Source organism: Petromyzon marinus, chromosome 79 (assembly GCF_048934315.1).
Source record: "Petromyzon marinus isolate PM22_M1 ecotype Great Lakes invasive population chromosome 79, UKy_Petmar_22M1.pri1.0, whole genome shotgun sequence".
NCBI lineage: Eukaryota > Metazoa > Chordata > Hyperoartia > Petromyzontiformes > Petromyzontidae > Petromyzon > Petromyzon marinus.
In genome coordinates, this window is record NC_133745.1 from 24,323,645 (window position 1) to 24,336,339 (window position 12,695).

At 47.3% G+C, this 12,695-nt stretch overlaps 1 long non-coding RNA gene across 1 annotated transcript; it reads right to left on the reverse strand.

The window, feature by feature from the left end:
* Nucleotides 1-3,570: 3,570 nt before the first annotated feature.
* Nucleotides 3,571-5,821, reverse strand: LOC142907492 (uncharacterized). Its single transcript, XR_012931050.1, has 2 exons — nt 5,716-5,821; nt 3,571-3,656 (listed from the first exon to the last, which is right to left on the reverse strand). It is a non-coding gene; the product is annotated as an uncharacterized LOC142907492 (long non-coding RNA).
* Between the last annotated feature and the right edge of the window lie 6,874 nt (nt 5,822-12,695).

A 12,695-nucleotide genomic window follows, 5' to 3' on the forward strand; every position in this document is an offset into this window, starting at 1 on the left:
CTTCTCATAAGGAGCGTGCAACCTAGATCCCTGGCATGCGCAGTTGACAGTAGGGTTCGCGCTCCTATGAGAATCTAATGCCGCCGCTGATCTGACAGGAGGCGGATCTCAGACGGTAATGCAAGCGATGGGGAGCGGCTGTAAATACAGATGAAGCTTCGCTCGCTCGCCCACCGCTCGCCTCCTGCTGTGCGGCCCGGTTCCTAACAGGCCACGGACCGGTACCGGTCCGCGGCCCGGGGGTTGGGGACCCCTGGTTTAGACCACAGACTCAAAGCGTTGAGAACACGTGGCCGTCCCAGCAACAGGCAGCAGTGAGACAAAGACAACTGTGGACCGGTTTCGTCTAATTAGGACTCATTAGTGCAGGACGGTAATCGATAATTTCTCTTGTCATATGCCTCTGGCAGCCCCATATATGGAGATGACCTTTACACTATGGTGACCCCATACACAGTTGTCTAAAGGTAACAGTAATCAAATCTGTAAATGATGATAAAACCAATCACAACAAATATAAATTATGCAGGCTGGAAACAATAGATTTCACAATTGTATCAGTGAAAATAGTATACTTGTTTTTTTTACGGTAAAGTCACGTTTACACGTTCAGATACAAAAACACTCCGCATGTACCCTCCCCGAGCGAATCTAAGTAATTAAAATAAAACAAAAACAGCACCATGCATTACTTCTCTACTTTGTAGTCGCGAAAGTCTAGTGTGACAAGTCTTGATCAAATCGTGTTTATGCATATACACGTGCCTGAGTAAACATTTTAACGATGATAATCCTCTACAATTGAAAAAAACATCGCATTAAGAAGATCTGTGTGTGGGAATATTTACAAGGCCTAAAAGTTGCACAGCGCATACGACTTAGGGGTCTACAGTTGTACGCACTGCCGTGCAGTTGAAATCCTTTAAATTGTGAGAAAAAATCACACGCGGACAGAGTTATTTATGGTTGGCGCACTGCTTTATGAACCACATATGTATTAGACAGTCACCCACAGAAGTGGATATAACAGAGCTACCTCTAATTACAAATGTAATTTTCTTCTTGATTTCCCTGCATCTGCCCTCATTCCCCTCCACCAAATAAAAAATTATTCTGCACGAGTTATTTTCAATCTCCCCTTTAATTCTCACACTTTGCCTCTCCTCCAACTCCAATGGCTTCTCGTTCACTACCGCTGTCTTTTAAAATACCTGTCGCTGGTCTTTAAACCTCTCCATGGACTTGCCCTACATAATTTTGCCTCTTTCATCTCCTTCCATGTCCTCTCTCGTCCTCTTTGTTCCCAATCTTCTGTCTCTGTCCCTCCTCTTTGTGCCAAACCTCATTTATGGTCCATCTACTTAACCTTCTTCCATTCCTCCCATAAATCCCCACCTCTTCTCCATTGCCCATTCTCTACCTCTTCTCTCCCCTTAAGCCTCCACTCCTTCTCGTCCCTACTCTTCTCCGATCCCATTACTGTCTATCGCTGTCACTTATTCCTCAAACTTTGTACACCCCTGCCATCTAAATCATTCCATTCTGTCACCGTCTTGTGCTTGTTATGTCAAGAGAGAAGGCACTCTATAAATATACACCAAAGCCACCACCGCCACCACCGTCACCACCGCCACCAAGAAAAGGAACAGATTTATTTGTTGGGTCTGGAAGTGGCCAAAGTGCAAGTCGGCCATGAAAAAAAATTACATTTAAAATTACACCGCTACCAATTAAAACATTAAACACAAACACAAAGGTTGTCTGTATAACCTCAACGGACTCTTGAGGCAAGTGCTTTTAGCGAGCAACTATGAAAGCCAGCATGGTACACAATGGGGAGGGTGGCCAGCACCATGCCTGGCCGCCTTTATCTCCCGAGTAGTGATGTTTACACACCGCACCAGGTACTCATTGGAGGCTGAGTCGACCTCGGGTTAGCCCAAAACCACTTTAGTTCATCGGTACTGGTGTTGCCAAGTTCATCGCGCAATACGCGAAACACTATACAATTACCGGATAATACGCATACCCACACAGGCTTGTGCATGTGTGGGTGGGTTATTTATACAGCAGTATGCAGCATGGCAGTCAGTCGGCACCTTCCGCAATGCACGTTTGTTATTCATGAGGGTGCACATCCTGATGTATTCATTGGCTGATCACCCGAAGCCACCGTGTGAGCTGAGAGTTTCTCGATCTTACCGGGTACTCGATAGAGCTGAGAAATGCACTGCGGTCAATACTCAGTCATCATTTAGAGGTAGAGACCCAGAGATGAAGAGAATCCTTAGCAGCCCGTACATATTAATGGATAGCAGTGATGGTCCCAGCTGCTGACTTGTACACCAGGGGTGAAGAATTGAGACAAGGCTGTGGTCCCAAGATAATTTCACTCCTTCCATTTGTTTTGTATTGAGTGGCATCCTGACGGGCACGACACGGTTCAGACGCGGCCACCAGCTCAAAAAACACGTACAGAACAAACCCTGCGCAGAGAAGCATGCAGAGACGCGTGCTCGAAATCACACCAAGACAGAGGAACGTGCAGATGAGAGAACATACACAGAGGTAAGATCCCTCCTCATGTTGACCATGATGAGAAGGAAAAAGCAACACGCAGATGAAAACGTTTCTGGAAGTGACGATGGCTGATGATCAAGAGTAACTTGGAGGGGAGGAGGTGGGAAGCTCATGCACAGGAGGTGCTGGGGCCGAATGTCACAGCGCAGGCGTCACGAGAAGTGACGTTGGTTTGGGGAGGCCTTCATCAAACAGTGGATTTACCACTGGTGATGATGCCCATAATGATGATGAATGCACGGGCAGTCCACTCACATTCGTGCATAATCAGGTGCACGTCCACTCCCCTAGTCACCCCTCCACTAATCTCACTCCCCGAGTCACCCCTCCACTCACCTCACCCCCATTCCCCGAGTCACTCTCACCTCGACTTCTCCACTCTATCGCCAGTCGCCCTGAAGAGGCCCAACTCCGGAGCCTCCCCCAGTGCCACGTTCACTCTCAGCACGAACATCGTGCGGTGCCACCCCCTCCTCTGCTGCATCCCTCCAACTCTTCCTCCGCCATTGCGAGAATCGGCTCCACGAAGGGTCCCACGCTGTCCCCGTCCCTCAATGGACTCGTGTCCTTTGTTGATGAAGGCCATTTAATAAAATAATGATAATTAAGTATGCACACACACAGGTCACCAAAGTAGCCTCAATAGACATGTTAGGGCAAGTTGTGGAGCCTTGTGCTGTGGAACACACGAGGGGGTGGTATGTATTTTGTATGTTGAACTTCTTTTGCATGGTACGTAGCCAACCGTGCTAATCGGAGGTGCAGGGGAAGGGCAACAAAGTAAGCACAAAAAGTAGTTCCAAAGAAATGAGTTTTCAATCTAGATGTAAAAGTGCACAGCTCCAGTGGCTTCTAATATCAGAAGGAAGAGCGTTCGAGACGGCCGCAGAAGCGCTTCTGAAAGTGCGATGCAGCGACCGCCTTTGTTCGATGGTTCGCCAAAATCCGCTGTGGGGATGTGATGTGGCCAACACCATGCACGCGGCCACCTTTGTCTCTCCCAATTGCTGATGTTTATTATAGACACTGCACCAGGTACTCTTTAGAGGGTGAGTCGACCGAGGGAAGGTTCAGGACTGGGTCACACAGACACACACACACAGAAAAAGATGCCCTATGTCAAATCCAGAGGCTTCTAAGAAAATGGAGGTGTAAGACGGACACAGCTATTACATGGATGAAGGTGTAATACAGATATTTGTGTTAAGGTGGTGCTGCTCACCTGAAAACAATAACAAAAATCCCACCACTCATTCATCTGTTTAATCTTTGATTGGAAAACGCTGGGCGAGACCTGCGACATTCGAGTGAGCTCACCTACTCGCTCACAAACACAACACTCAACCCAGTCAATCAACATGTTACACACCCTAAATATGACCCGCCTTGTCCTGGGGAAGACCTGCAACATGCTACTGAGCTCACCTCTTCACTCACCTACTCACCCACTATTGCTATGTCATCCACACACCCACACACTCGCTTATCTTAACAGACCTCAATAATTGACATTTAGCTCCTGAAGATATTGCTACATGCAATAAAACGCGAGTGTGTGAGTGATTGAGTGATTGATTGAATGTGTAAGTGAGCGTCTGGTTGCGTGAATGAGTGAGCATGTGAGTGCGTGTGTGAGTGTGTAAGGTGAACGGTAGTGTATCGGCGAATGTGCTGTGCTACAAATCTGGTGATCCGAGTTCAAATCTCGCTCACCAGTCTATGGGTCTCTGTGTAAGTCTTTACCTCTCTGTAAGTCTATGGGTCTCTGTGTAAGTCTATACCTCTCTGTAAGTCTATGCGTCTCTGTGAGTCTACAGGTCTGGTAAGTTTACTGGTCTCTGTGTGAGTCCATGGGTCTCAATGTGAGTTCATGGGTATCTGTTATCATCTTCTGTGTTTGAATGAGTCGATGGCTCTGTGTGATTGACTCCAAGTCTCTCTGTTCGAGTGAGTTTATGGCTTTCTGTGCGAGTCTATGTCTACGTGACTTTACCGAAATAACCAAAGAGTAATTCCTGCAGTCACGAAAGTGCCAAATCAAGTTTGAGTCTATGTCTCTCTGTGTAAGTGAGTGCAACATATCCTTGCTTAACGCGGGGGTTGCGTTGTCGAAAATTGCTGCTTAAAGCTATTTTACGTCAAGCAGAAAACTTTTCTACAAGGAAAAACGGTAAAGGGGGAGACTCCGTTTTAGCACAATATAACTTTTATTATTATTTTTAATTGAGAGTACAGTACACTGTTTTCTATGTTTATTTTAAATGTGTTGTGTATATGTAGAAGATCTATATTATAATCTTTATTTATACTGGAGGAATCTAAAAAGCCCTTTTTCACAGATTTCCAGTTGGGGTGGTACAGAAAGTTACAAGAACAAACGATGCAAAAACACAATCGAAGTGAAAAGTATAGGAAAGGTAAGCAAATCACAAAAAAATAAAAATAAACTATTTTTATCTTACCTAGTAAAGCCCTCTAAGCTATTAGCTTCTATTTCAGAAGCGAACTGGCCACAAATGATAGATGAATGAAGTAGCTTATGACGTGGAAATTTATAGCAGCCAAATAATAATAAAAATTGTGTTACATTCATCAATATACATACAAAGGACGTAAAAGGGAGATATGATGAGTGAAAACTATAAGGGAGTGAGTGAGATGACACTACACACATGCTGGAACAAAGGCTGAGGAAGAGGATGACACGCCACGTAACACAGCGCGCACCGGTACAGCATCAGCTCCCAGCAATACAGAACAACGCCGCCAACACCCACACCACTCATAAGAGCAGTCCGTCATGTGCTACTCCAGTTATAGTGGGTGTGGTGTGCGCTAAGCGAAACACATTACATAAAAGACGAGGATGTACTGCATATAGTCCTCTGCGTGAGTGAGTCTATGTCTCTCTGTGTGAGTCTGTGCGAGTGACTCTATGGTTCTCTGTGTGGGTTAATCAATGGTTCTCTGTTTGAGTGAGTCTATGTGTCTCCATGTGAGTGAGTCTATGGCTCTGTGTCAGTGAGACTTTGGCTCTCTGTGTGAGTGCTCTCTCTGAGTGAGTCTATGGCTCTCTGTGGGAGTAAGTGGGTCTCTAAGGCCACCACCATCTTGCTCCCTGCCCAGTGAGTCCACCTGGTTGAGCTGCAGGAGTCTATTGTCCACCGCTCCAGACCGCACAGATATCCAGACGTCCACCTCCAGCACAGACACCGGCAGATTCTTAAACCTGGTGGTGGAAGTAAGGACACGAGAGGGCTAATAGTCAACCACCATTACCACCATCAATACCACCATTACAACCACCAAAATCACCGCTATCGTTAACACCACCATCAATATCACCACCTCCACCACAACGATCACTATCAAAATCACAATACTCTTTGGTTCTTTCGGTAAAGTCACGTAGGTAGAAAAAAATAATAGATCACGACGTTTCAATCGAAACACAAGCAACCATCATCAGGTGAAAAAATATAGCGAGAAAGCTGCTGAAACACGAAGTTATATTGGCTTGAGATAAGCTCAGCCCAAGGGTAAGTGGGTGGGGCTAGAGGTAGAATTTGCATGTAAATACAACACCACATCGTGGAAAAGGAAAGAGAGACACAGACACCGAGAGACATCGACACACAGAGAGAGGCACACACAAAGAGACACACGAGAGATGCATATAGAGAAAAACACACCGGCAGAGACACCCACACAGGTAGATGCAGAGAGAGATAGACACAGATAGAATTACATAATTGCCCATGAATTACTATGGTGTGACAACGCCAATTACCAATGTCAAAGGGAACATCAATGAATGGTAAATGTGGGGTAATATGTAGACTACATTAAAAAATAAAATAATCAGGCAATATAATATCACATATGGGTTCAGTTTAAAGTTTACTTATGACAAATAATACTGAAATAATTGTGCTCCATAGATAATCTTAATGGTCAAGTTACATAAACATCACGGAATCACTTAAGCTGACCATTTAAAAATACATTAATTCCGAGATGTTGAGCAAAGGAAATTGTTTGGAAGTTCATCTCACACTAAGTACATGTTACTATGAATCTAAATCTGCATAGTTCTCAATCAGCAAAGTCGCAAACATGTTTTACCACAAGCAAGGAGTTCGGTGTAAAGCTGTTAAGCAAATTAACCACTGCACCCGGTTGTAAAGCTCTCTGCCTCAAAGACAGCACTCTACCAAGTGTCACGACGCAGCTGCACACGCCGCATGACAATAGGCGGAGTGAGTGAATCTAAGTAGACACTGACCCTGTCAAAGGGGATCCCATGTCTAGAGTATTTGTGGCTGGTGCTACACATTTCTAACGTGATTAGTCATTTAGCTGATCTATCATTTGTGGACAGGTCGCTTCTGGAAAACAGCCACATAGCTCAGTGGGTCTCACCTGGTAAAATAAAAATAGTTTATAGAGTTCGTTCTGCCTCAACGCGTGTTTTCATAACGCCAATTGGATATAGCACGATGAATGTATTAGGGAACACGTTTTATGACACGGATGCTAAGTGGATATAACGCGATTGAGTCAACAGAACCACGTCGCGCGAGTAGGAATGTGCGGTTGTACGGCTGCCTGGGCACAGCGTCACACGAGGCATTGGGATGCTGCTGGATGCTTCCTGATGCTCCCCACGTGCCTCGGTCTTTGTTCAGCCGACACACGCATCTCACGCTGTTATCACGGACTGTGCTTTACCCTGTATTAGTCATTATAACGAGGGAGTTTACACAACGCGGTGTTATTCAGCAACGCAACTACCGCGTTATAGAACACTGCAGTAAATATTGTCGCGGTGTGGAAGGAGCAATGAACGTCATCTTGTGGCATGGAAAGGCATCGCAGCCCTAGCGAGCAGCCAGAGACAAAGCCTGCACGCACGGCAAAGTTGTGATTGACCCGGGGACTATTAGCAAGTGACACGTATGGACTAATGGTTACTCTAAATGACGATGTTGACGTTGGTTATAACGTGCTACAAATATGCTAAACGCACATCGCATTAGCTCTGACTAATAGCGGACTTTTTAAAAGTTATCGTTTACAATGGTTAATTTGTATATCATGCCAAGTGAGTAATTTGCGTGTGGACCCTGACAGCGGCACTCAATGTCCAACTCTTGCGAATGCTCTCAGGGGATCTTTACCGTGCGCTGCGTTCACTCACTCAGCCCCAATCTCCCTGTCGTGAACTCACCACTCACCCACTCACTCACCTCACCCTTCAACTCACTCACCCTCCTCACCTATTAATTCTCCTCATTAACTCACTCACCCTGCAATCCACTCCCTCACCCCCCCTCCATCACCCGGCACTCACCGCCTGTCCGTGACCACCTCTCCCGTGCCTACAACCACAAACACCACCACCACCTCTCCCGTGCCTACAACCACAAACACCACCACCACCTCTCCCGTGCCTACAACCACAAACACCACCACCACCACCTCTCCCGTGCCTACAACCACAAACACCACCACCACCTCTCCCGTGCCTACAACCACAAACACCACCACCACCACCTCTCCCGTGCCTACAACCACAAACACCACCACCACCACCTCTCCCGTGCCTACAACCACAAACACCACCACCACCTCTCCCGTGCCTACAACCACAAACACCACCACCACCTCCTCCTGCTGCTGCTGTCGCGGTCTCCGCGTGGCGCCGCGGGCCCAGGGGGAGGCCTCGCGGCCCAAGAGCGGCTCCACGGCTCCCCCCCTCCCGCTCCTGGCCCCTCCCCCTCGTCCCTCCTGGCTCCTCCCCCTCGTCCCTCCTGGCCCCTCCCCCTCGTCCCTCCTGGCCCCTCCCCCTCGTCCCTCCACCCCCACCGCCCCCCCCCCACCCTGCGCGGCCCCGCCGCCCATTGCAAGAATGGCGGGAAGCGGTCGCGGGGCCTACCGCGCGCCGCCTCTCGCGTGATTGGCTCGATTCGCGTCACGTGGGGAAGGCGGAAGAAGAGTATGGGGGAGGAGCTGCGCGGTTAGGGGCGGGGCCGTAGAGTCACGTGGTGGGCAATTGCCAATAAATGGGCAGGGATGGCTGTTACGTCTTAGCTACGTCACATCCGGTAATGACGTTTATATAAATAACACGCCCCTTCGTGACGCGTCTCACACTTCCTTCCGTCCCGCGTGCCGTCAACACGAGCTGAGCATGGTGCTGCTGATCGTTGACGTTCTGGTCTTGGCCATGCTTGGAATGGGGATCTTCATTTATCTTCTTTTTACGCTGTCCATTTCAGACTTTGACCATGAGGTCACGACGCTGTCTACGGAGAGGATGAGCCTGCAGAATGTGGAGCTCTGTCAGAAGAACAAGATGCTCCGTCTGGAGCTACAGCAGCAGCAGGAGGAGTTGATGGAGAACCGAGAGACTCTCCAGAGAGAGAACAGGAGCCTGGTTCAACAGCTTAAAGAGTGCCAGTTGGAGCTGGAGTCCACGAGAGTGCCTTGCAGGGAGAGCAAGTCTCTCCATGCGGATTTTCTCCGAGACTGCAATGCAGCACAGCGGCAAATGTCGCTGCGCTGTGAAAACAAAGATCTCCGGAGGTCGCTGCACGCCCACCTGACGGAGTTGAACTTCCTGGATCCGCAGAGAGGCCAGGAACAGTTTAGGCTACGCGGGAAGCTGGTGCGTCACGAGGACATGTGGCATGGGGAAGAGAGGCTGCATGAAGAGAACCTTCATCTCAGTAGCCAGCTGAAAGAATTGAAATGCGCCGTGTCTCAAATGTACCATGATGCCACCGATGCCCCTTCCACCGCCGCTGCCACAGCTTCCACCACTACTTCTGCCACCACCAAGCCCAAGAAGAAGAAGAAGAGATTTATCCATTGGGTGCGAAAATTGCTGACGCGCAAGTCGGCCAATGTAAAAACATTGGGGAAATTGTGAAAATGACACCGCCCCAATTAAAACATTACTCAGAAAGACAAACATACCCCATAGAACATCAACATACTATTGGGGAAAGTGCTGTACAATATATATGTATCTATATTTAACTTTCTTTGCATCGTATGTAGTCAACCATACCAATGGAAGGTACTGTTAGCGAATAATACAACTTATCGGTTCCATTCCTGAGAACTGTCCGTAAGTCGAACGGTTCATAAGTCTGAATACAATAGTGTACTGTATTTAAATCCACATACTGTAAGTTTTTTAAGATGTTATCACGGTTCAGCAAAACATGGAAACATTGTCAAAGTCATATGTAAGACAAAATATCGTACATTTGCATGCAACAATGTAATAAATACTGTATTGTGAGCAAAACATAAAGTTACTTAAAGGGAAAAAAAAATCTGTTTTTATTGTCACTTACCTTTAGTTCGGATGCTGGCCTGCTTGTCGGGAGGGGGCGTAATGAGTCCCTAAAACTGCACACACGGGGGCGGTGGGAGGGGGGTGAACGTCCATACACACACACAACAGCGACAATCATTCGCCGTATAGCCTTACCAGAATGTTGGGGCAAGCGCTGTTAGTGAGCAGCGCCTATGAAGCTCAGAATGGCACATGGGCCAGCACAACGCACGGCTGCCTCTCTTTATCTCTCCATACACGAGACTCACAGGCGTACATACGTCCGTGCACACACGCACAACAACGGAACAACCGTCGTTCACCCCTAAGTGGCGGTGACATCACCACAGCAGATTTAAAGCTTTCGCTGTCCTCCAGACAGTCTCGTCCCTTCACCTGATGAAGGCTGCTTGTGTTGTGGCCGAAACGTCGTGACTTTTTGTTATTTTATTTTTTACCTACGTGACTTTATCCAATATAACCAAAGAGTATCACCACAGCACTTGTGCCATGCTCGGTGCATTTTGAGGCCACGTGAAGTGTCGAAGGCTGGCTGGCAGGAGGTCATGTAAATAGACGCAGGTGCCATGGATTGACTAAGGAAAATGATCGGCAGATGCAACAGCCGTGCTCCCCACTGTGCCAACTTTATTTGTGTCAGTTGTTTGGCGCTCTGCTCGTTGTTTTGAGCCTTGCTCCTCTGCCCTATGCTGTTGCTGGAGGGCGACTGCCTCCACCTCCCCAGCAGCGCTTTTCATGAACCTCCTCCACAGAAGCCGATCGGGACACTGCTGATACCAGTCATCAATAAGTCCAATCAGCTCCACATCCTTCTGTACCACATCAGTCCATCTCTTCTCTAGCCCGTACCACGCCCATTTAGCACCATCTATCCAGCCAAATTGAAGCTGCTTGGGGATGCCGTGACTGTGCATACGGACTGCATGACACAACCAACGCAGCCTCGCTTGCTGGAGGAGCCCACAGATGGGCATTTGTCCAGATATTCCAGGAATCTGAGCTCCTCACAAAGTCCAGTCTGGTTAAACCCTGGATAGATCGTGGGCTAACCAAAATGTTTCACACCAGTGCAGATGTTCCTTTCGAGAGAGATACGGGAGGGCATAACTGCGGTCCAGAAGACATGAAGGTTTGTATGGAGTGACATGCCAGGTAGCTTCCACACAGTATTCAGCAGCTGATGAAAATAGAATGCCGCTCGAATGATTCGAAGTGAGACCTCGGCTACTGAAACAGAGTTGGTCATCAGCACACTGCCCAAGTACGGAAATATCTCCACTCTCTCCACAACTGCCCCAAAATACATGGGGAATTGAGGGAGGGGAGCATTTTGATGATGTAAAATACCCAGGGAGGTGATTTGTTTTTGCGAGGCTGATGGTAACGGCCCATAATTTAGGATAATGCTCCATGTTTAGCTGTAGTGTCTCCAACTTCTCCTTAGAGTGGGAAGTAATCACCAGATCATCCGCATTCATAATATGGTTTAACAATAGAGAGCCATACCATGACCGAACTGGGGCATCGATCAGCCTCCCATTATATCTATACGAGATATAGATTCTACTGGTACATCCATGGAAATCGTCTCAAACTACGTAGTCAAAAAAAATGTTAAGTCGTGAAAGGGCCAGAGGACACCCGTATCGCACCTTACTCACATATTCTATCATCCCTTAACTCCATTACGTCGATTTCCCATGTGACGCATCAGTTGTTTTGTATTATTTATATTTGCTTTCATTACTGTAACTCTGTGTGTTTATTTAGCTTTGGTCATTTGGGTGATCCAGGTCTCTCTTGCAAATGAGACTCATCCTGGTCGCTTTAGTTCTCGCCTTGTTCAACTAAATAAACTGGTACTCACTCACTCCATTATGAACTCACCCACTTCCCTTACTCTATGACTTACATAAATGCTCCCTCTCCCTCCTCATGAGTCATATATTTACCTGATCATTCACACAATCACCTGATCATTCACTGTGTCAACCTCACTCACGCACTTTTTCATGCTCTCAAGAATGACCCACCCATCCTATCACTCACTACCTTAATCACCATCCCCTTATCTCATTGACCCACTGGTAAAATGAAAATACTCTACAGCAACAACACGTGAGATTGTACTCAGGCTTACACTCACATGTGTAAAGAAGCTCCTTTGCAGGTTCCAATTTCTTGATGATTTATTTCACAATAAAGTATTTACAACGCAGGAGTACGACTTTTACGAACCTTCCCCCATAAAGTACCCTGTACCTGTCTCCACCCATCAACACTGACACCACTATAACCTTTGCCATCGAAGAGAAGGGAAGTAGATGACGATAGAGTTTGCTGATATAATCTACCGGGGGCAAGTGCTGGAAGTTACCAGGGCGTGGCCGTAGGGGTATATAAGGGGGAGCAAGGCCCGCGAATGGGTTGATTCCTTGGGGACTGAAGAACAACTGCAGGTGGACGACATCGGGGCCGACTGTTGGAGATCTACATGGGAGAAACCATCAACAAAGACTGTTCGATATTACTCTATTAGAAACCACCAGGACTGCGGTAGTTATAGCCTTGTGAAACGTGTGAGTCGTACTCTCGCCTGTAAATATGTTATCCCGAAATAAATCATCATGAAAATGTACCCTGCGAATGAGCTTCTTTACACATGTCGGAATAGAGGACATGTTTCATCGCAGGCCGTTTTTTGTCTACAACAGACCTAAACACACGAAATATGAAAAATGGCATT